We start from the raw sequence: 22,021 nt of genomic DNA, 5'->3' as shown, positions 1-22,021 counted from the left end.
TGCGCGTTTATTTGTACGTACTGCTCACGGCACTGTAAGTACGATGTAAACCAATTTGCGAGGTTAGGATTCTTAAGCACAGTATTAATTTTCAACAAAAGTTTGTAGCGGGAAACATTATCGAATGCTTTAGCAAAATCCAAATAAATGAGGTCCATCTGTCCACGGGAATTTATCGTTTGTGAAGTGTCATAAACCAATTCAACTAATTGAGTGATCCTAGATAGTCCTTTACGGAATCCATGCTGCACAGGGGGTAACAAGTTATGCATTTCAAGGTATTGTGAAATGTGTTTGGATATGATATGTTTCAGACGTTTAGAGCATGTACTCATGAAGGAAATTGGTCAGTAATTGCCAATATCTGAAGTGTTCCCGGTTTTGTGAACTGGTATTATTCTCGCTAGTTTCCATGCGGTAGGGAAAGAATCATTCAATACTGAGGAATTAAATATTTTTGTAAGAAAGTCAGACACCCATTCAGCATACCTCACTAAGAATTCGTTAGGATTATCGTCAGGTCCAGGGCTCTTTTTAGTGTTTATATTCAGCAAAATGTTTAGAACACCTTCCTCAATTATCTCATTATTCGAAATGGAAGGGCGGGCAGAGAATTCGCATACGCTAGGCACTGCATCATCATCCTTTGTATAAACCGACGAAAAGAAAATATTAAATTGATCAGCCATTTCAGCATCATTAATTTCGGGATTAGAACAGCACTGCTTATTGGGCGGATTTACATATCGCCAAAAACTTAGCCGGTGCTTCTGAGAGGATCTTCTTCTATGCTACATTGTAAAATTGCTCTTTCGTCTCCTTAATTAGCCTCTTCAATTCTTGCCTCATTTTTCGAATTGAAGTTTCGTCATCTGTGTACTTATATTGAGAACAAGCTTTGCCATTTATTTTAATTTTTCGTTTTGCCATAATGATTTTTCGGTTCATCCAAGGATTTGCCTTTCCGCACTTTTTGTTCTTAGGAGCAAATTTATCCATGCAATGAGTTACTACACTGTAGAAGAAATTCCACAAATCATCATGCTCACAATCGATTGATACAAGTAAGTAAATGCATCAAAGGAGCTTTCGAGATAGTCTAAGACACTCACATCACCTGCAGATTGAAAATTCCTAACTTTTTTCTTTGGTTTATCCAGTGAGGGGGATGCAGACGACTTCGGCGTCTCTGATATTGCTATGTAATCATGTCTCCGGTATGACAATAACGTCAGGTTCATGTTAAAAGACCACAACTTCCAATGCATCGGTTTTGTTTATTACGCTCCGCGCACTTATGTTTATAATCTTAAAGCCATCCTGTTCACCTCGTTGAAGTGAGTTGCCAGTTTCAAATACCCTCGAAATTTGGTACCTCAACTCTTTCTCCTCATCCCATCAATACAATATATTATTCATTTTCAGTTTATCAAAGACAAGACTGACCCTACGACCTTCTTTTGTTTCCTCGGCAGACGAGTCCCACAGTTTCTTCCTAATTTACACTACACGTTTGGAGTAACCTTTGCTAACGCTTATCTCTCTATCTTTAAGCTTGGTACAATTGCTCAAAATCTTAACTTTCTCCCCGAAGTCCGCTAGCCGAAAGATAATTGGGCGGTTTCTACTAAGTGTTTTCTTTCCGAGCCTGTGAATTCTTTCAATGGAGCTTACTTGCAACTTCAGAATCTCTCTAAAAACTTCTTCAGTGACTTTCTTCATCAATACTACTTCATTCTCCTGTGCGTCTTCTTCCATGCCTCTAATTATTAAATTATTTCTTCTAGAACGGTTGTCCAAATCATCAACCTGCCTAACAAGGCTCGTCGCTCTTTCACCCCACCTGTCAACAAGCGCTTCCACGTTTGTAAGCCTGAGCTGAGTATCGTCAAAGCTTTATAGTTTTCTGTTCAATTGCAAGAAGTCGTTTTTGCATTTCAAGCATTCTCGTTTCAGAGCTAGCCTGACTTGTCTGAACCTCAGTGAGTTCGACATGATATCTTTCTGGTTCTGGATTATATTTGCAAGCATCGCCTCCGTTACCAGTCCAGGATTTTCTTCTACGTCGCCCGACAACTTAAGCAGCAAACGCACTAATGATACACACACCGAAAAGTTGCATAACACAGTGTGTGGGCCCAGCAACACTATAAGACTAAGGTCGTCACTACCGAAACAGTATTTTGTATGACTAACCTGCACAAACAGCGGTATGTTGGGTGACATAGTCACGGCTGTGTTGCCGAGCCCACGGAAGCTGTTCCTTGGTGAGCTCCAATTGATAGGCAGCAGCCGGTCCTTGTTGGGGGCGGATACCGTGGTCAGTGTGCTCGACGAAGACGCACAGAGGGTGGCCTCCATGTGTGCAGCAGCACCGTGCAGCTTTCCGTCAACGATGTAGCCTAATCGCTGCCGGGGTTCATGCGCGTCGATGCGCTAGCGAAGCTCCGAGCATCCGAGACGGATGCTATCCCGTTGACGACGAAGGCATTGCACGCATGCCTGCACAAACAGCACTATGTTCGGCATGTTGGATGACATAGTCACGGCTTTGTTGCCGTGTCCACAATTCGTGGGCTGTGGTGGTACAGCTAGCACACAACCGATTGCAAAACTTCTGCTTTGCAGTAAAACTGGTGATACGAACAGCTCCGGCGTTTAGTTGGAGTGATGGAAAATTTGCCTGGCTGCACAGGCATTGCGCATCACTCACTGTTCATCGACTCGTGTTTATGCGTGGCCCTGCGAGCCATTCTACAAAACACAAACCATAGACACACAGTGCATCTGACTATTCGTAAGCCGTGGTGGTACAGCTAGCGCACGACCAATTACAACAGTTCTTTTTCAAGTGAAAATGATGACACCAGGTTTTTTCTTGGAATGATCGAAAATTTTCCTAGCAGTTCAGGCGCTGCACAACATCGCTTACTGTTGATCGACTCGTATTTATGCGCGGCCCTGTGGACCGTTTTACAAACCATAAACCCTAGACACATGGTGCATCCCACTATTCGTTGGCCGTGGTGGTACACCCATTGCAGGACCGATTGGAACTCTTATGTTTTGCCGTAATACTGATGATACGAGCAGCTCCAGAGCTTGGTTGGAATGATCGAAAATGTTCCTGGCTGCACAGGCGCTGCGCAACATGACTCATTCTTCGCAGACTCGTGTTTATGTGTCGCCCTGGGGGCCGTTCCACAAAACATAAATCCTATACCACGGTGCATCTGATTTTTCGTTGGCCGTGGTGGTACAGCTAGCGCACGACCGATTCCAACATTTCTCGTTTGCAGTAAAACTGGTGATACGAACAGCTCCGGAGTTTGCTTGGAATGATCGAAAATTTTCTTGGTTGCACAGGCGCTGCGCAACATTACACATTCTTCGCCGACTCGTGTTTATGCGTCGCCCTGCGGGCCGTTCTTCAAAACATACACCCTAGACACACGGTTCATCCGACTATTCGTAGGCCGTGGTGGTAAAGCTAGCGCACCACCTATTGCATTACTTCTTTTTTGCAGTAAAAATGGTGACACCAGCAGCTCCGCTTTTTTGCGTGGTATGATCGACAGTTTGCCTCGCTGCAGAGGCGCTGCACAAAATCACTCTGTTCATCGACTTGTGTTTATGCGCGGTCGTGCGGGCCGCTCTTCAAGTCATAAACCCTAGATACACGGTGCATCCTGCTATTCGTTGGCCGTACGTGGTACAGCTAGCGCGCGACCGATTTCAACATTTCTCTGTTGCACTAAAACTGGTGATACGGACAGCTCCGGAACTATAGGATGGAATGATCGAAAATATGGCGGCACAGGCGCTGCACAACATGACTCATTCTTCGCCGACTCGTGTTTATGCGTGGCCCTGCGAGCCGTTCTACAAAACATAAACCCTATACCACGGTGCATCCGACTATTCGTTGGCTGTGGTGGTACAGCTAGCGCACGACCCATTGAAACTCTTCTCATTTGCAGCAAAACTGGTGATACGAACAGCTCCGGAGTTTGGTTGGAATGATCGAAAGTTTTCCTTGCTGCACAAACGCTGTACTGCATCACTCATTGTTCACCGACGCGTGTTTATGCGCGGGCTTGCGGGCCGCTCTACAAAACATAAATCATAGACACACGGTGCATCCGACTAATCGTCGGCCATGGTGGCACAGCTAACGCACGACTGATTGCAACTCTTCCTTTTTCTAGTAAAACTGGTGATACGAACAGCTCCGGAGTTTGGTTGGAATGACGTAAAATTTTTCTGGCTGCACAGGCGCTGCACATCACTCACAGTTCACCAGCTCGTGTTCATGCGTGGCCCTAAGGGCCGTTTTACAAAACATAAACCCTAGACACACGGTGGATCCGACTATTCCTAGGCCGTGGTTGTATTGCTAAGGCATGGCTGATTGCAACAATTCTTTTTGCAGTAAAACTGGTGATACGAACAGCTCCGGAGTTTGCTGGGAATGACCTTCAGCAAAGCCCTTAAGGCCTAGAGTGCCCAAACCCGTCTGGACTAAAGTTCTGGAACTTTTTCTGATGTTAAGGGGCGATTGTCTAGTTTTTCGAGCGCGGTCACGAGCACTTTTCTTGGCACATTGTAACGAGGGACAGCCACATAGGAGGTGTCCGATCGTCTTCTCGCAGCCGCTGGTGTCGCAAGTAGGGCTATCGGTCATTCCAATGCGGCAGGAATAGGAGTTTGCGAATGCCACGCCGAGCCATAGGCGGCACAGAAGTGCTGGTTCCGCTCGAGGTAACCCTGGTGGAAGACGGACTTGCAGATGTGGATCCAATTTGTGAAAACCTGCGTTCGCGAATTCACTGGTGTTCCACAGAGTCTGCGTAAACTCAGGTGCGAGGGAGCGAAGGCTATCTGTTCTTGACAAGTGGTATTGGTATAGTATGCGTACCATCGTGGGCCAGTGGGGCAGCGTCATCCGTACTGTGATTTCCCAAAATTCTTCAGTGACCCGGTATCCACTGGTAGATGATGTTGTGCCCCTTGTTGGTTGCGTGATGGTGGAGTAGTCGGATGCCTGCGACTCATTGCACATTAGGTCCATGGTTGAATGGGGACAGCGGACACTGGAGAGGTGCCTTCGAGTCACTTAAGATGGACCATGAACGTGGTGATTTGTGGCCAATAAACTCCAGAGCATCACGGATAGCTGCGAGTTCCGCAGCCATCGATCCTTTAACGTGAGGCGTCTTGAATTTGATGGTGACAGACTTTGCGAGAATTACCACTGCTCAAGCTGAACTTTTAGAGGTGACACAACCGCCCGTGTACACGTGGGTGCGTTCTTTGTGCTTGTCATGTAGGAATGAAAGCACTGTTTGTTTGAGGGCGAAAGATGACATCTGCGTTTTATTTTTGTTGCCGGGAACGACAAGAAAGGCCTGGAGTCGATGCGGGCACCACAGCGGTACAAATGGTCGTGCTGCAGGCGTGAAGTTTGACGGTAAAGTTCCATCTTTGGCGCCAATAATTCTGCTAAACGCCGAACGAGGTCAAGCGGCAGGAAAGGAAGCGAGATGATGCGATGGAGGTCGGGCGAAGTGCCTGATGTGCTTCCTAAAAGAGTCGACATGAATATTCGTATTGATAGTGTGTTCGTGCGCGATGGCTTTGTTGCTGTCGTGGATGTACACCTGGGAAGGCCAATACAAATTCGTAGAGTTTGAGCACGCACAGACTGGAGGGCACGGAGATTGGTATTACCGGTCCCGCCCAGTACAGGTAGGCTATTGGGGGCGAGGAGTTACTGAGTCGCCATCTGTCGGAAGCGCCTCCCTTGGTATGTATGAGGGATCACGCGGCGCGCTCCTCACAGGTTTGGGTTACAGTGCTCAATAAAAACACCACGCGGCGGCCCTCCTGGACATTTGTGTAAATACTCTCAAAACGAGGGAAGTTTTTTACTGTCGAAATAATAACCTTGGGCAATCTGAAAGCACAGAATTGTTTACAGACGCTATCTCTTTACCGAATACGTACAGTGAACGCCACTGCGCGCGGTCGCCGTGATGGAGTCTTCCGAACCGGCGTCTTGCGTGAACGGTAGGCACACGCTGAGAGTAAACTATGTGAAATGTGTTCTTATGGTGGGCTGTCTGCATAACCAAATGGGGCATAACAGAATGAAGCCTCAATGCAGCGATCGCACGGGTTCGCAGCGACTGACTGCGCGTCTGCATGCACGTCCGCGCACAATGTTTCGCTTTCGCTGTGGGCGCATTTTCGCACTGGACCGTGAGTTTTAGGCAGCAGCATATGAGCATATGCCAGTACACTGGCAACCATTGTTGTGTCGACGCTATCAGAGCTGTTCAAAAATAATTTCGTTACAGAGACTTCGACGCCTACGGCGACTTTGATGTGCCGTCGCCACGATTCAATTTTTTTTTTTTGTCTTCTAAATTCTTGGACATTTCAATATTATTTCTCAAGTTACCCTTTCGTCCTCTTTCTGCATGGCGGCGACGGTGTTCTATGCAGTCACGTTATCTTGAATCTCTAGCGGCGTCAGCGGCATCCAGCGGTATCAGTCGGTCGCTGCTAGCGCTGGGGGGATGAAAGGGGGGCGGAGCTGGTTACGAGGCCGACGACAACGCCGACGCGAAACCCAGGAACGGACGCCAAAGAGCTGCGCTCTAAAAAGGGCAAGGCGTGCAGACACGGACACAAGAGAAGTGGACAACACGAGTGCTTCTCTTGTGTCCCCCGCCGTGGTTGCTCAGGGCTGCTGAGCACGAGGTCGCGGGATCGAATCCCGGCCACGGCGGCCGCATTTCGATGGGGACGAAATGCGAAAACACAATCATGTGCTTAGATTTAGGTGCACGTTAAAGAACCCCAGGTGGTCGAAATATCCGAAGTCCTCCACTACGGCGTGCCTCATATTCAGAAAGTGGTTTTGGCACGTAAAACCCCACAATTTAATTTTTTTTTCTGGTGTCCGTGTCTGCACCCCTTACCCTTTTTTGCATTGTGAATTCTTACCAACTAGCTCAGCTTTCTGTCGTTCTAAGCCACTTTTTGGAGTCTGACGCGCACGTTGGGACGCGCCGCTCCTGATGACCACAAGCATATGTCGTCTGCATATATCGACACTTGGACGGATTGCGGAAGGTCGATGAGCACGAGGTTCATGGGGCTCAAGACTTGCGCTACGCCACGGTAGGTGTTGTGTTGTGATGACGCACTATCTTCTGTTTGCGCACAGAATAACTTCGAGTAGCTGAATATCCATCGAAACACAAGGCCACCTAGCCCGACATCGCCCAAGCTGTCCATGATGGCTCTATGGGTTACGTTGTCATAAGCACCTTTAACGTCGAAGAACATCGCCGCTCACAGTCGCCTTAGGTTCTTTCCTGCTGAACCGAAAATTGTGTGCCCACAGTTTCATGTTCAAGCATCTGTGAGTCTGTCCCACATGCAGTAGAGAGGGGCGTCATACACTATACTGTATGACGTCCCTGTATGCTTGTATAACACGCAGAGCAGTCCGCGAACCTATCTTTATCTGTGTGTTTGCACACGAGGCACATGAGCTTTCAACGAGATCTGTCAATGGCACATAACTGGAAAAGCTTTTTCGACAGAAAAACAACAATGCTCCCGCATGCTGTTCAATCTTTCGTAGTCTATGTGACGCGTAATGTATGTATGCAAGGAATAACACGAGACAGGCAATAACGGTGTAGATAATATGAGGCAGAAGGCACCGACATTGGGCTTTCCCACCTCTCCCGGAAAAGCCCAATGCTGCCTGCGCTAGGTTCGATTATAATTGAATAGGCATAAATAAAACAACAGCGGAAGTGCTACACGAATGCAGTTTGGATCTTTTGCCAGCTTCGCCCACCCCGTCTCGAAACATTGCCGTGAGAACAGGCCAAAATGGGCCACCTGAGAACACATGGCCTATTCGATAAAATCACGAAGGAGACGGGCCATAATAATACGTGCGCCGACGAAGAAACGCCGGCGCCAGCGCCTAGCTCTCGCGAGCAGCTTTCCGATGAGATTTCACGCGCGAAGGGGCAGTCACTTTCCATGAGACGCCCAAGTGATGCGCGCACTTAGCGAAGTGCTTTTAGGGCCATCTCTACGACTGCCTCCTCGCGTTAGCGGCCGGGGACGTCGAACCAATCGGGCCGCGTCGGCCTGGAGTGCCGTGTGTGCAACGCGTGGGGAATGCGCTCCTTCGTGTGCGCGAAGCTGCCGGTGCGCCGTACCTGGCCGCGCACTATGCGCAACGAACAGTGCTTAGAATAAATGCTGCGAACACAGAACGTTTCGCATATATTTTTTTCTTTATTTATTAAGCATTGATTGAGAGACAGTGAAAGTGCTGTATGGCAAGGCAGAACATTGTCTGCCGTACCAAGGCCTCGTAAACCGTACACTATTCGGCCGTGAGGTAGCTTGCATGCATTGTACATACACAGCAGACATTATGCAGGGTGTCCCAGCTAATTTTAGCCAGAGTTTAGAAATATGCCGGTGCAATCTAAGGCGAAGCAACCAAATGCATGTTGCTTACTATTGTATGGAGTAAGTCATACTATTTTTTTATTCTGCTTAATTGCATAATTAGTCAAGATTAATGAGCCAACTTCTGAAGCAACGAAGTTAGGCAAGAAATTCCAATTAGAAAGTTGTAGATCGCTTTGCAAGACGTCTGGTTAAACAATTTCTAACTTTCTACCTACTACGCATTAGTGTTTTTTCCGCTTACTGCAGATGCTTGCGAAATACAAAAAAAAATATCAGTGCCCTTCCACTCTGTGATGAAGGATGGCCAGCGGCATTCCACTATCTTAGGGATCAGCCCACGTATGAGGAGTGCTTAACACCTGCTTCACCTCCACTGCGGGTCGGCCCGGCATTGACACTATCTTTTGAACTAACTACTGAACTTCCCACATATAGCACATTCATCAGGCTTGTTTCTATGCTTAAAAACTGCATATTTGGTGTTTTATCGATGTTTAACTGTAGCTGGCTCACTGCTAACAAAATTAAAAGCTTATCTATCCTATTATTATTGGAGTACACGTGGCTGTTACTGAGAAAAACACACATGTGTCGTCAGCACACAAAACTATGTTGGAGTAAGCGGTAAGTTTACAATATCTTTCACGTATACAATTAATGATGGTGGACCTAAAATTGACCGTTGCGGGATGCGAAGTGTTATTTTATTCTTTTGCGAACAAAACTCATTATTACATGTGTATCGTTGTCTAGCAGTGAAGTGATTTCTAATCAAGTTCTGGGCAGCCCCGCAAATTTCATGGTATGGCACCTGGTTAAATAGGATGATATATTTAATGGAGTCGAAAGCTTTTCTGATACCCAGGAAATGACAAACCGTATATAACTTGTTATTAAAATTACTGAGTATTTTTCCTTTCATCTTAACAAGTGTCGTTTCAGTAGACCTATGTTCACAGAAGACAAATTATTGATGCAAAATTGCGTGCTTTTATCTAGAATATGATTAGTCTGCCCTTTTGGAGTCGTTTCAGCGCTGCCAAGAAAAGAGAAAGTATGGATATCCGTCTGTAATTATATAAATCAACGACGTAGCCTCGTTTGTGCAATAGAATCAACTTGGCGATTTTTATTGGATCGGGATAGATACCATTGGCTAAACCGCTGTTATCGATATAGCATAGTGGAGCCGATGCAACATCAGCAACAGCTATGATTGGTTCAGCTGTTATGTCATCAGGCCCTGCAGTAGTATTCTTCTTCAAGACCTCAAGAATGGAGAAAGCTTTCATTTTAGTGCAAGGTGATTGGAATTTCAGCTTTCGTAGTTCACATAATTTCAGATTCCATTAATGAATGGGACCCAGCCAGTAAATACTGATCATTGAATTTCTTGGCCAAAGACGCGTCGCTATACACTCAACGTCATCAAACGTTAGAGTATCCGGGTTTGTGCCTTGTTGGTTCCCTTTAAACTTTCGAACTGCGCTCCATATTTTGTTTGGATGGTTTGATACCGTGGAAAACATACTCTCATAATACCTGTTTCCAGCTTTTTTGAGCTTTTGAACTTGTTTCCTATTTTCTCGTATTCACTTAACACAACAAGTTCCTTGAAGCTAATAATTGTATAAAATAGTTTGTCATAATTCTAAATTCTATTATACGTCTCTCGAGTTACCAGCGGCTTCCTTGCTTTCTTGCACCTCCTCGTTCCTTCTAATAGAAAAGCGTCTTAATAACAAGACTTTTTTATCTCATAAACGTATCATACGAAATATTTGGATCATTCTCGCCATACATTTCGGACCAGTCTGTGTTCTCTATCACGTTAAAGCGGCGACTGCCATTATGCAGTCGCATAAAGATTGAAAGGCAGTAATTACCAACATCAGCCGATTGCGATCTAGAGCGCGCGCAATAATCTTGGACAACGTTCATAATACTAAAAATAATTTCCTACTTCTTTCAGAGAGGTAATTACCTTCGCTTTATTGTGTCAATTACGAGCGGTCAGAAAAAGCAGCGCAGCTAGTCGCACGGCGCTTTTTTTTTTTCGTTTCGTGGGCACTCTTTCAGGCTTGGAAAACTTTTTATGTAGCACATATGAGGCGACAGTGAGTTTAATGACGAATTTTTCAAAATCTTCCATATTTTGTAATTGAAACTTTTCCTCTGATTATACGAAGTTGATTAACTAATAACAACTCATTATTAAACTAGGCGATATGCAAAAGATAGTCTGGCTAGCTCGAAGCAACGGCAAGCAACATTATCTTGGTTCTGTCGAGCTACGTGGAACTTGCGTATTTTTAAAAAATTTGGAACAAGTTACATGGAACAGGTGGTGTATTCGGGGGTGATCACTTTCCGGTTTTGCGGAATTTTTTAAAACTTCCCTGCAGCAGATAACATAATTTTAGTCCTTGAGCTGGAGTGTTCAAAGGGAGTGGGGGGCGTTACTTGCCAGACAAGCCTAAACATAGATTCAATTAAGAAAAATACACTAATTGACCTCTTAATTGCTTATATTACTGCACATAATGTGCAGTGTACGAATTTTTGGCGGTGAGATTGCAAGGCCTATCTATTTTGAATGATTAATTTCCACAATGGCACCAATTTGGAGATATGCGCCATCAAACTCGCCGTAAAAATGCATTTTTGTTGCACTTAATTTTTTAACATAATGTAACTGGAGCGCCCATGCATTCCGTCCGACAGCGGAATATCTCGAACTTGGAGAAGACGCGAAGTATCCTGAACACGCATACAGGGAAGCCGCGACGGAGCCTACGCATCGCTCGTTCGCGTGTTCGGGGCAACGTGTAGGCGGCAGAGGCCGTAGCGTAATAACACGTCCTGTGACAGCGGTTCTTTGACGGTGGGAGCCTCGCAAAAGGAGCTGCCAGTGCACGTCAGCAACGGAGACGCTAGAAGTGCCTCCCTGACTGGTCCCTGGGTTGTGGGCTCACCGGGGGTGAATAAGATCAGCGTTCCGCTAAGCCAGTCAAAAATTAAAAAATATAAATAGAAATGGGGTTTAACGTGTCAGAACCACGATCTGATTATGAGGCCCCCCGTAGTTGGGGCTATCAAGACTCGAGGGACGGACTCAGACGAAGAGGCGACGAAAACCTTTGTAGAATACGCAGCGCACCGCACCGGCCAGTGGCGTTGGGCGGCCTTCAATCCCTTGGACAGAAATGGGGCGGCTCGGGCGTCGCATTCCATTCGCCTTTACACGCATCCTTGCATGTTATTACCAAATGACACGTGCTTAAATTAATTTTTTTCAGCTGACGTCGTCTGGTGGAGCTTTCTACAGTAACTACTGACGCTTACCTGGTGTCAAAACGTTGGATGAATGCACAAAAAGCCCGCAACGAGCATTTATATGAGAATAAAACATTTCCTCATTTCACAAGGCGTCTTGCGTCTTTATGAAACTTCACCTGGCACATATTCGATGGAGGTTTATAAAGATCGCTCGAATCAATTTTACTCAATAAACGATTTCGCAGGATACCGCGCGTGCACGAGCTGTAGAAGTGAAAAAAAAGAAAGAAAGAAACGGCGTGACGCGTACCAGCTAGCATTCAAAACGCGCGCGCACAATACCGAAACCGGAAGTGAGGTATTAACGCCGCGGTGGCTTGGTGCGCTGCAGTCAATTGGACCGCTGGGCTCTATGGGAGTGTCCCCTCTTTTATTCCTTTCTCTATGGCTAGGCTCTATGGGGGGGTCCACTCTTGTTGAATCATTTTTGTGTGGTCGTAGCCACATGCAGCTGAGCTACGCCCCAGCCAACGCTACTCAACCCCTGGGACGCGACTCCACTACCACTGGAACTACGAGTGGCGCAGAACTCAACAGAGATGAGTGACAATTGCGCGGCGCCCCTGTTTTATGTACCGTCAGTATTTAGTTTGTGTCTAGTCCCGCGTCTGCTGTCCGTGTAAAAATTCGTTCCTCTCTGTCTCAGATGATTCCTTAGTGCCCCTGGCTGACCTGCGCCCCCACATTTGCCCACAAAAAGCTCCAGTCGGAAAGGAAAAATTCATTTCACTTCATTCTTTGCACCCATCCCAGCACTGTGTACGACCAGTGCTCCGTTTTCATCTTATTTAACCCTTCCACTAGGATGACGCTATTTCGATTGCCTTCAGAGCACAGAACAATGATCTCCGCCATCACACAAAAGCGGTGCCCTTACTTTCGAGGGTTCCTCTAATCCTCTGCATTTAGCTGATTTACTTTTTGTTACAACATAAAAAAGATGACACTAGCTTCCTCATGCTGCATACTTTTGTTATTTCTTTTCACGAGTACCGTTGTAAGTTGTAAAGATATAAGAGCAGCTGAAAGCGCTATCATTAGCTTCATTGTCTTTTTGCAATATTTATTTTTAAAGTGCGGCTAACGTGTCAAAGACATTTCGCACAGTTTTTTTTACGTGTACCATGCTGAGAAATTCTTATTTAACTGGGCTGCACTCTGCTGTTCTCACAAGGAAAGTGGGCGTACTAGACGAATGCCCCGTTTGTTGCACTTGTGCAACAAAGCAGCTGTACATAGCGCTATCATACTGTCACGTAGTAGTGACGGTAAAGAATGCAGCAAAACGGCGCTTGACGAAATGAGCGTTTTAGTGGGCAAACTTGTGCCCTCAAAAGCAGGCTACACTCAAAGAACAACGATAACGGCGAACACAGCGGGCGATGCGCATAAATTTGGTCTACCGGTCAAGTACGTCGGCTTTTATACACGAGCAAATGAACATTTCAGAGAAATCGGTGGTGCCCTCGTGTACTCCAGAACGTTCTACACCATTCGCGTCGTGCATACAGGTCATCAGATTACACAAGGTTCGGTGACAACAGACAGTGGACAGAACCATCAATAACATTCCAGAAACTTCCGATACATGCGGACGCATCCCGTGCTGAGCGAAAACATTCGTTACACGGTGGAAAGCGCTCACCCGAAAAAGATAAACAAGTCCACGTGTCAATGTCCCCCTCTCAAAAAGTATCATCCCGATGCTAGAAACATAAGAGGAGAGCCAAACACAAGGGGGCCCTTATCAAAGAAACAAAGTCCAGAGTCACACAGTCCAAAAAATAAAGTCCGAAGGTAAGCTACGCAGTCCCAAAGTTCATTAGCGCTGGTAAAACGGCTTATGTGGCACAACGTGGACTATTTCAGGTCGTGAGCGGCGCGGCTGTGATAGTGAAATGCGGTGTGGTACGACCTCATAGTCAAGTGCGCCAGTGCGTCGGATGATTTTGTAGCGCCCGATATCGCGCCGAAATAGTTTCTCACTAACTCCTCGTCGGCGGATTGGCGTCCAAACCAGAACACAGTCGCCGGACTGGTACTCAACGTAGCGTCGTCAAAGGTTAAAATATCTGGTGCCGCGGTCGTCTGCTGGTTCTCGATCCGCAGGCGGGCGAACTTTAGGGCGTCTTCGGCGCGCTGGAGATAGGAGGCGACGTCAAGACTCTCTTCGTCGGAGACGTGCGGCAGCATAGCATAGAGGGTCGTTGTCGGGTTCCTGCCGTAAACCAGAGCTTGAGCGGCTTGTTTCTTGCACCGCCCAGTTGTAAGCGAACGTTACGTACGGCAGGCCGGCATCACAGGTCTTGCATTCGACGTAGGGCACGTTGCAAGTGCTAGGCGGCGCCCTGTGGATGGATGGATGGAAGGTAGGAGCGTCCCCTTTGAAACGGGGCGATAGCAGTTGCCACCATGCTCAGATTTTTATTTTGTCTTTTATTTTTATCTGTGTTGTGTGTTAGTGAATTTCTCGATTTTCTTTAAATACGTCTTCCTACCCTTTTAACCTTATGTCACCTCTCTGCTTTTGAGCCACCAATCCTCCAATCGCCTTTTGCTAATTTCCACCGCACATTTATTTACATGACTATCATTATCTCTCAACCCTAGGGCCTCAGGAAGGGTGACTGTGGCCGCATCGACATCGGGATTGATACCATCACATTTTAGTATGAGGTGTTCCATTGTTTCTACATATTTACCACACACAGTACACGTGTCTTCTTCGTTAAATTTCTTTTTATGGCTCCGTGTTCTAAGACATCCTGATCTAGCTTCAAAGAGTAGGGTTGCCTCTTGAGTTATCATAAAACGCTTCCTTCCTGATCTGCTGTTTCCAGTATCGATATAGTTCTACACTATGCTTCTTTTCCGTTGAATTTATCCAATTTTTACCTTCCGCATTTTCAACCTGTCGTTTAATGCTCTGTCCTTTTTCGTCCTCGTGTCTGGCATACTTACTGGTTAGCTTCCTAGTTCTTTTCCGCCATTGTGAGTCAACGCTCTTTCTGTATAGGTATTTAAACACCTTAGCTGCCCATCTGTTATCATCCAATTTCCTCAGACGATTTTCGTATAGGATTTTACTCTGAGCTTCCCGTGCTTCGAATGATGCCCAGCCCATATCTCCCTGTACTGCTTCGTTTGTGGTTTTCCCGTGGGCACCTAGTGCTAACCTTCCCACAGCTCTCTGATTTACTTCTAGTCTCGACTGAACCTCTGCCCTTAAACACAGGACGGCATTCCCGAAGGTAAGCCCCGGCCGGCACCATCACTCCCTTCCAAATGCCGCTCAGTACCTCATACCTGTTGTAACCCCACAATGCCTTATGTTTCATTATCCCGGCATCTCTTCGCCCTTTTGCTATTAGAGACTGTTCGTGCTTTTCCGTGTACATCTGCCCTTTGTTTATCCATACCCCGAGATACTTGTATTCGGCCACTCGGGGTATTTCGTGGCCTTGTTTTGTAAGCTCCTGATCAGTTGTATCGTTGAAAAACATCCCACCGGACTTAGCTGCACTAAAACTGAAACCTAAACTGTCTCCTTCGTCCCCACAGTAATTAACCAGAGTTTGCAAATCTTCCTGGCTATCTGCTAACAGTACAATATCGTCCGCATACATTAAACCCGGTAGTCGTTGCTCAACAACCTTTTCGTCTAATCTGTACGACAGATTATACCCTAGATTGCTTCGTTGTAACCTTCTTTCCATGCTTATCATATAAAGCATGAAAAGCAGCGGTGAAAGAGGACAACCTTGCCTTAATCCTTTGTGAACCTCGACAGTTGTCGTACTCTTGATTCCTTCCCATGTTATTTCAACATTATTTTCTCGATATAGTTCCTGTAGAAAATCAATTACCTCATTACCGATACCTTCAGCTTTTAATATGTTCTACAGGAGTTCCCTGTTCACATTGTCGTATGCACCACTTATGTACTGGTAGGCTAAATACAGAGGTCTATTTTCCGCCTTAGCTATTTCTATGCACTGAGTAAGCACGAACAGGCTATCATCTAAGCGCCTACCACTTCTGAACCCGTTCTGAAGTTCTCCAAGTATTCTATTACTTGCTACCCATGACTGCATTTTTAATTTCACCGCCTGCATCGCCAGCCTATATATAACTGATGTTATCGTAATTGGTCGGAATGATTTTATGTTTTTCTTATCACCTTTCCCTTTATAAATCAAATTCATTTTACTCTGTTTCCAGCTGTGCGGAATTTGCTTATTTGTTATGACTGCCTCCAATGCTTTTATCAGCGTTCCCTTGCTTCTTGGGCCAAGCTCATTAACTTGATTGGAATTTCGTCTATCCCCGCGGACGTGCATTTTGGAACATTTGCTTCCGCCTTTTTCCAGTTGAGATTGGTCAATTCTAAGCTGTTTTCTATTATGCTATTCTGTGTTGCTCCCTCACTTGGGGCGATTACCCTATCGTCTTTCCTAAATGACTCTGCTATAACTGAACCAATGTAGTTCACAGCGTCATCTCCCTCTACAATTTCCTTCGGCATCGTGAATCTGTTCCTCTTTTCTGTGATTAGCTTTACCCAGCCAGCTTATATGGTTCCATAATTTTCTTGACCCCCTTTTAGTTGCATCGCGAACTTCAGCCAGCCAGCGATCAGAGGACTGCTTTATTTTCGCCTGGACGAGGAGCTGCACTTGTTTCTTTTGTCGATAATATTCCCATTTTTGGCCTATTTCCTCTTCAGATAACTGCGCCCTTTTTGCTTCTCTGTGTTCCCGAGATGCCCACCGTCGTTGTTAGATGGCCTCTCTAATTTCCTTATTCCACCAACTTCGTGGCTTCCCCTTTCCTCTCCAGCGGTTTACACCTTTTACTTCTTTTATTTTTGTACTACTGAGTAGTTCTAACTGATTATAATCCCACCTTTCCATGGGATGTTTCTTCATTGCTTCCTCTATGCCAGCCGCTACTTGCGCTATTTGCGCGTCATTTAATTTTGCGCACTCTTTTTGGCTTCCCTGTATTTCTCTTTTGAGTAGGGCTCCCAACTGTAGACTAATACGCTTATGATCACTTCCGAGGCTGTACTTCCCCTCTTCGTCTTTTTCCATTATTGCTAGCTTGCTATACAATCCCTGCGACATTAAGCAGTAGTCAATGGTCGTTTGTCTGTTGCGGGACTCCCACGTGATTTGTCCCTCACACTTAGTTTCTCTATTTACTATAACAAGGTTGTGTCGTTCACAGAAGTCTAGCATCAACTTCCCATTACAATCTGTGTATCCATCCAGATCCTCGATGTGGCCATTCATGTCACCCAGCAGACAAATATCGGCACCTTCTCCAAACTGCTTTATATCGTCATCGAGACACTTCACTAGATCTTTGTTCTCTTGCCTGTATTTGTCCCCTGTCCCTAAATAAACTACTCCTAGCCATGCCTTTTTACCGGCAATTGTACCTGATACCCAGACATGTTCTTTGCAAGTTCACTTTATTCTTTGCCAATTTGTTCCTTGGTGTATGAGCATACCTACTCCTCCTCCCTTCCTCCGCCCTTTCTCCGTTGTTGTTCTATTGCTCCCTTCCCAGACGTAGCCTTCAATAAGCGGTGGGTCTTCTAGATCCTACTCCTACTCTCAGTCTCCTACTCCTAAATTAAAAGCTTATAACTTGGATGGTAAAATAATAGCGTGGATTGCCGAATATTTGTCATTGCGGAAACAGGCTGTGGTTCTGAACGGTATATCTTCGCAATATGCATCAGTTACGTCGGGAGTTCCCCAAGGCTCAGTGTTGGGGCCACTATTGTTTTTGTTGTATATCAATGATATTTCAGCTGGTATACAGTCTTCATTCAGGATGTTTGCCGATGATTGTGTTGTTTATATAGTCATAAATGCCATTTCCGATTCACAAATCCTGCAAGTTGACCTAAACACTATCGCAGACTGGTGTGTGCGTTGGGATATGTCGATAAATATAAATAAGACTGTTCACGTCACCTTTACAAGAAAACGAGCTAATCATCCCTATAGGTATAGAATTCATGATTCAACTCTAAAAGTAAGCAAGGAATTTAAATATCTAGGTGTGTTTTTTACTTCTGATTTACGATGGAACAAGCATGTTAACTATATTGGAAATAAGGCAGCATCAGTCTTGGGATTCTTGCGGCGCAATTTTAGTCATTTACCGAGTAACTTGAAGACGCAGTTGTACTTTAGTCATGTACGTTCAATACTTGAATATGGATGTGTTTGTTGGGACCCACACACATCTGAGCTTATAAACAAATTAGAAAAAATCCAGAATAGGGCAGTTAGATTTGTTCTTGGTAATTATAGCCGGCAGCTTAGCATGACAGAAAGCAAACTTAAACTTAAATGGCAAGAGCTGAAGGATCGTAGAAGGCATATTAGATTAAAATTTTTCCACGATATTTATTATTCTAAAACAGGCATAATCCGCGATAAATATATCCAGGCACCACATTATATATCTAGGCGACTTGACCACTGTTTGAAGGTCAGGGAATTTTCTTGTAGGGGTGACGTCTTCCGTTATTCTTTTTTTGTTAGAACTGTTCGAGATTGGAACAGTTTGCCATCGACCATTGTATATATTACAGAAAATGATGCTTTTTACCACGCATTGAACTAATTTGTTGATGTATTGATTAAAATTTGTAACCTCCCTGCTGTAATGCCCTACGGGGCGATGCAGGTAACTAATAAATAAAAAAATAAAAAAAGATGTGTTTCGCATAGCCCGTATACACCTACTTCTTCGTCCTTTAAGTGCTGTTCTGTTTCTTACCACCTCGCTCTCTTTCTACCGCCTTGCATGTTTATGCACCTGATCCTCGTGTTAAATTTATTTATAGTTTTCTTCCTGGATCTCCTAGTGGCCATATTATTGGCGTCAGCCTCTATTGTTGCACTTTCTACACTGTTTCTACCTACCCCTACGCCATGAGGCGCAGTGGACCCCCTAAAAAAGCTACTGCCCGACCTGCCAGGCGCCAGCCGATCTCGACTCCTAGCCTTCCATTAAAGTGGATGCCATCTCGTGTAAAGCCTCCGCCAAAGCCTGCTCTATGCACTTCTCTGTTTATGTCTGCCACTTCAAATCCTTTCTCCTGGCTTAGCTTTCTTATTTCACAATTTACAGCCACAACGTCCTTGGCAATTTCTCCGTTCCTTCCTTGCACCTCCGGCACTGTGCATACCACAATTTGGACTTGCTGTGCTATCGCCCTTAAATTGTCAACTCCCTCCGCTAATCTTTCCACTGCTTTTGCAGCTTCACCATTCAACACATCATTTAGCCCCGCCGCTACCACTACCAAATTGCGTTCTGCAACATTCTCAGAAAGCTCACTTTTTGTTTCTTTCAGTACTGCGTCCATAGACGAGAAAACCATGGCCAGGCGGCGCTACTGCGCCTCTCCCGACAGCGCCCCAATGTGGAAACGCCAAGCAGCGCGGTTGCGTCGTGGCGCAGTCTCCGCATTGTTTACATTGTGCTGTCCGCGCTTTTCTGCGCTGCTCGTTCTCACGGCGCTCCGTTTTCGACAGCGGCAGATCGCCTGCTTGCGCAACAGCGATGCAAAGATTGCCGTGCGGTTTCAAGAAGGTTGCCGACGCCGACAGCTTCTTTACGTGGCGGCAACCTCACGATAGGGGACCGTCTGCTTCCGAACGTGTACGGCGTTGAACAAATTGTGGACGGTGATGTGAGAGTGAAAGCCAAGTGCGTGTCACAGGTGTCCGACAAGATCGTAGACGACGTCGAGTTAGAGGTACGCACCATGTTCAGAAATTTAGCCACTTTTATTTCCATTACAACATAAGCAGGAACTTCTGTTGTCATACTACTCAATGACTGCAGATCCATTGGGCTGCTTCTTGACGGTTCCGTCACTTCACAAAGGCATGTTCTGGAGTCTGTTTCACACGTGTCTTGCTGTTGAGCAGCAGTACGAAAGCGCATGTCCCGGTGGTGCTGACTGCTGAGAAGAATGTTGTGATTGCCATTGGTCTCTTTGGCGCCGCTTCCATCTGCATCGCATATAAATGAAACAGTATGTGTGCCTATTTGTTGTGGGGATTAAATTACTCCCAATAATATGTTTGCAAAGGTAACGTTCCTATGATTGTGTGCATATATTATTCTACAAGAATGGTACCACTACAAGTTATTATACTTGCACGCTTAGATACTTAGAAAGCATGGACAAACAACAAACATAACGCGCAAGTCTCGAGCGGCTGCTTTCCGATCTGCCGCTTCCCGACGCACGCGACGACCGCAGCTTGCGTTAAATACGGTCCGCTACCACACAAAAGTAGCGCGCGGCCCCTTTCGTTACCTGCACAACTAGTAATTTAAGTTGCAGCGTTTGGAAAAGGGAAATAATTCTCTTGAGCTCATCCATGCCGATCGCGAGGGAAGGCACAGTGCAATCAAATAAATTCGGGGGTTCTAAGTGCCAAAACCATGCCAAAACCACGAAATCATTATGAGGCCCGCTGTAATGGGGAGTCTCAGGAATTATTTTAACCTCTGGCGGTTCATTAACGTGCACAAAAATCAAAGCACACGGTAACAGGGGTGTTCTTGCATTTTGCCCCTATCGAAATGCGGCCGCCATGGCTGGGAATCGAGCACGCGTCGTAGAGCTTAGTGGCGCAACACGCATGCATTTACCGCTAGCAAACGGCGGATGCCACCACAATTCAACAACGCGACACGACTAAACAAACGGCCGTGCACTAAAAACAGGCATATGACTATTCCGCTTTCAAGATATTACACGCGAATGCGAAAGTATGAGACTTACTTGACTCGGCGCACTGCAGTTATCCATGCTTGTCGTCTGCCCTTCTCGTACCACTTCCCGGGAAATCTGTAGAACTTCACGGGCGGCGTACGACCTTTCGTGTTTTTGAGGCTGCTGTGGCAATCAACAACACATCAGTATTGCGTGCCGCCTTTCCTGGCTGGTGAGGTCGCACTCGGCATCACAAAAACCACGCGCACGAGCGCTCCCGCCGTACAGAACACGGGCGCGCGCCAGCGCAGCGACGACCCTCGAAACTTCCATCGGTCCGCTAGGGGAGCATTCGGCGCTGGTGCCGCGCGGGCAAACTTTAGGTTGCCTCGTCTATTGTCCTGCCTGGGAACGTCCCGACTGCTACCCGCTTATCACCCTTTGCACGCTCCATTATAGCTCTTTGGCACCTCCTCATATTTGAATCACCACCGATAAGTACTAGGGCATTCTTTCCCTCCCTCCTAACTTCCAGGTTGTGCTTATCATTGGCTATGAGCTCATTCCTTGGGGTTAGCTTGTTCCCCTCCTCTCCTCGCGCTCGCTGGCGCCCCTGTGGCTGCAGCGTCGCCTCCCGCGGGGCGTGTTGCGCTGCTTCGCTATAACTACACCGATTCACCGGCGGCGAGCTGACTACCGCTTGCTCTGCCACCCTGCCCCCGACTTCGCATGTAGGGTCTACCCTACTTTTTGTGTTTTTGCCCCCGGCTTGGTGTCCCGACCCATCATTCTCCGCTGCGCGCGTCTCAAGTGCATCGAGACGCCTACGCAGTTCTGCTCTCGTTTCCTTCTCTTCTCCAAGCTCGGCCACGGTTCTTACTAATTGCGCGGCCTGCACCGCTTCCACCTTGACTAACTCGGCGACTTTCGCCTGCAAAGCTACCCGCTTCTCCCGCTCCTCCCTCAGGTCTGCTTTCAGCTCCTCGAACTTGGCTGTCCAATTTCCTTCCAGTTTTTGGACTGCTTCCCTGACCCCTTCGCACAGCCTGCACGTAAAGCTAGACTCCTCCGCGTCTGCTAAGCTCTGGAAGCTGGTCTCGTCGAGGGAGCACCAGCGCAGGCACTCGTCGCACTGCGCTTGCTCCGCGTCCCCCGCGGCCTTCCCTTTCTTTGGTTTCATTGCTAGGCCTACGTCCTTAGGCTCAACGAGCACGTCCGCCAAATCACTTCGAAGAGCTAGCTGAGATAGTTAAATAGGCCTATCAAATAGGTCTCGCCTAGCACCTAGGCCTAACGAGGGAAACCGCCAGACCTAGACAAAGCCGGTACGTTTACCACGCTTACCACGAATTCAAAATTTGCGCTCCTGCTCCATGCAAAATAAAACACTTCAAAAACATCAGCTAATAA

General features: G+C 46.4%; 1 long non-coding RNA gene across 1 annotated transcript; it reads right to left on the bottom strand.

The window, feature by feature from the left end:
- Positions 1-19,651: 19,651 nt before the first annotated feature.
- On the bottom strand, positions 19,652-21,404 carry LOC139057054 (uncharacterized). The gene is made up of 2 exons (XR_011512553.1): positions 20,681-21,404; positions 19,652-19,898 (listed from the first exon to the last, which is right to left on the bottom strand). It is a non-coding gene; the product is annotated as an uncharacterized lncRNA (long non-coding RNA).
- Between the last annotated feature and the right edge of the window lie 617 nt (positions 21,405-22,021).

Source organism: Dermacentor albipictus, chromosome 3 (genome assembly GCF_038994185.2).
Source record: "Dermacentor albipictus isolate Rhodes 1998 colony chromosome 3, USDA_Dalb.pri_finalv2, whole genome shotgun sequence".
In the NCBI taxonomy this organism is placed as follows: domain Eukaryota; kingdom Metazoa; phylum Arthropoda; class Arachnida; order Ixodida; family Ixodidae; genus Dermacentor; species Dermacentor albipictus.
The sequence above is the reverse complement of the archived record's forward strand: the minus strand, read 5'-3'. Positions and strand labels throughout refer to the sequence as shown.